General features: G+C 25.4%; 1 long non-coding RNA gene across 1 annotated transcript in view; it reads right to left on the bottom strand.

Annotated features, from left to right (window-relative positions):
* The window catches only part of LOC104702141, a 1,714-nt gene continuing 917 nt past the window's right edge, over nt 2,129–2,925 (bottom strand). Inside the window, exon 5 of the long non-coding RNA XR_753935.2 lies at nt 2,129–2,536. This is a non-coding gene — a long non-coding RNA (uncharacterized LOC104702141). The remainder of the gene's footprint in view (nt 2,537–2,925) is intronic.

Here is a 2,925-nt window from a genome sequence, read left to right on the forward strand (position 1 = left end):
ATTTTAGTCTTTTTATAATGCCACAAAAATAGAAAATGGCATTTTTAATAAGCTAAAACCGAAACTGGCATTTTTCATAACTTGAGTTTTGAAAATGGTAGATCCAACAAAAATCCCATTTTATAACTTAGAAAATGAGCTTAGGTTCAAAAAAATCATTCTAACAAATCATTCTAATCAAATATATTGATAAAATTATCTAATTTTATTTTAACTAATAACCATAATAGACGTGCATATGTTTAAATTGTATATACTTCAATATTACTGAACAAATCTTTTTATTAAAGTCTTTACACAGCTATCTAATATGTGACGGCAACAAAAATTCATTTTTGATTATTGATGATGACAAAAATCAATTTTTAAATTAATGATGTTGTAACGTTTAATTTTTGGTTATTTGTTTTTCTAAATATTATATCTGGATTTTAAATAGTACATGTAATAAAATCATTCCACATATATAAGGAAATTGGTGATTACAGGTTTATAACCAATGATAAAACTGAATATATATATATATATATATATATTAACAAATAAAACAACTTAATTTAAAATATTTAAATTTAAAAGATAGGTCTGCGGTGTACTGCGGGTTAAAATCTAGTTTCCGTAGAAAAGTAGAGTAGGTATTGAACCAACCACCCGCTAAATCAGCTCCCAGATATGTTTGAGGCATTACTTTTATTCAAAGACAAAGACAGTACAGAGGAACCAAAACATATAAGTTACTAGAAATAGACTCTCGCCATACGTGAGATATATTTAATTTTTTTATTAAGTATAATATATATTAAATTTAGAAATATATTTTTGAAATGAATTTTTTTTAATATGAAAAGTTTATTTCAAAAATGTTTAATATGTGTTCCTTTATATATATGGTTCTTAATGTTTTGACGCAAGATTATATAAACAAAACATATAAGAAATATTTTTGATTAAAGTAAATAAATCCCTCAAAGTTCTGTTGTTTTGGATTTTATTGTTTTGTGATAAAAGCATCTCCAACCCCCCCCCNTATTTTAAAGTCAATACTCTATTATAAAGTAACATTTGCTTCGACTCTACTCTCTATCTTACTCTAAATTAGAGTAAATGGTAGGATTACTCTATATTCAACTTTATTTTTTACACTTACTCTATTTTAGATTCAAAAATAGAGTGATACATTGAAAAAAAACTATGCCCTATTTTAGAGTAAAAAATAGAATATATATTGGAGATAGTCTTAGCACACATAAGGTTTATATAGAGACCATATATCAAACATTCAAAACAAAAATGGAGTATTAAAAATTATTTACAAATATTACCTGATAAATCTCATCTTGTCCTACATCTTTTTAACTCAATCTTAATATTTGATTTTTTTTTACTCCACAACTAGATATTTACCCGCGGTATACCGCGTGGCTAAATTTATTTTAAAAATACAAAACGTATTTTGTTTGGTAGATTAAGTATATATATGTAACTAATTTTTGCATTTTGTAAATATACAGTATTTTGCATCTATATATTATGTAGTGTCCAATTTCTATGTTTTAGGTGTATACCGTGTATTTTTTATAATATAGGAAAAACAATATCATACAATTTCTTAAAAATTTAAATCGTCGAGAAATGTTTTTTTTTTAGTTTTCTCTGTGGAGATAGTAGTATTTTAATTATATTGTAGTTTTTCAATAATATTAGTACAATATAAATGGCTTTCTACTTTTGTTAGTTTCATATATAAAAAATCTAACACTTTAGTATATTTAGTTTATGTGTGCAATGAAAATAAAAGTAAGTTCGTTTTTTTATAAGACTTATACTAATTGTTTACTTTTATAAACTTTAATTAATTGATTAAAAATATGTGTATATAATATGTTATCTAGAGCATCTCTCACTTTTGGTAAGTATAAAACATATTCATCATTTTTTTTAAGTGTATAGAGTTATTAATTTATCGATACTTAATCAGAACCATAAAAAAAATTTGGGACCAAGAAAATATATTGATTTATAAAGATTTTATTTTATTAATTTATCACTAATTTTAACTTTAATTTATATACATAATTTAAAATATGGAGTAAATTCTTAGATAAAGTATAAAACATTCATCCTTTTCATAAAATTGCTGCGAAAATTTGTCAATTGTTATCACAAAATTTATTATAAATTTCCAATTTATATATTACCAAATGAAGATTATAATGGAGAAACCAAATTGGTGGTTACTTAAAAAAGGAAAAATGAAAATGCTTAGTATAAGACACCAAAAAACTACATAAGATCAAGGTTTCCAGATTCTTCTTCTCTAATTCTTCTTAATCTCATCGATTTGATATGTCTCTTAGTGATTCTTCTATCCTTTTGTCTTCTTCTTATCCTTATACGCCTGTGACCTGCGAGGAAACCAGTGTTCACGCAGTCACTAAGGCAAGAAGTCTCATACGATTGAAAACGACCAAAAAACTTTTCTCACGGCCATTATATAGAAAACCAAGATCTGCCCCATTGCATATGGTCTCACTCCCTATTGGTCAGTTTGCGACCCATTAAAAACAAAAGACAGAGAAATAATGGTTAGATATTTGTGTTTCTATATTATTACTTGAGATTGAAAATGATATGATATGTAAACGCACACTGATCAACTAAATAAAACTTTCATTATGAAAATTATGAAGACAATTACCCAGCATCTCTCTACTTTATGTATGAATCGTAAATTCATAGTATGAGCATTAGAAGTTAATGGCTTTGTTTAAGATCTTCAATCTCTCAAAATCAAATGGAAAGATGTCAATGCTAAAAGATGGATAAAACTTACCACATGAGCACCAATTAACAGATTTCCAGATTTGATCTTAAACAAATTTACTAAAACATTTGTTTTATCTAATAACGTCAATTCCTCCCAAC

The sequence above is a fragment of the Camelina sativa genome, chromosome 7, assembly GCF_000633955.1.
Source record: "Camelina sativa cultivar DH55 chromosome 7, Cs, whole genome shotgun sequence".
Taxonomy (NCBI): Eukaryota; Viridiplantae; Streptophyta; class Magnoliopsida; order Brassicales; family Brassicaceae; genus Camelina; species Camelina sativa.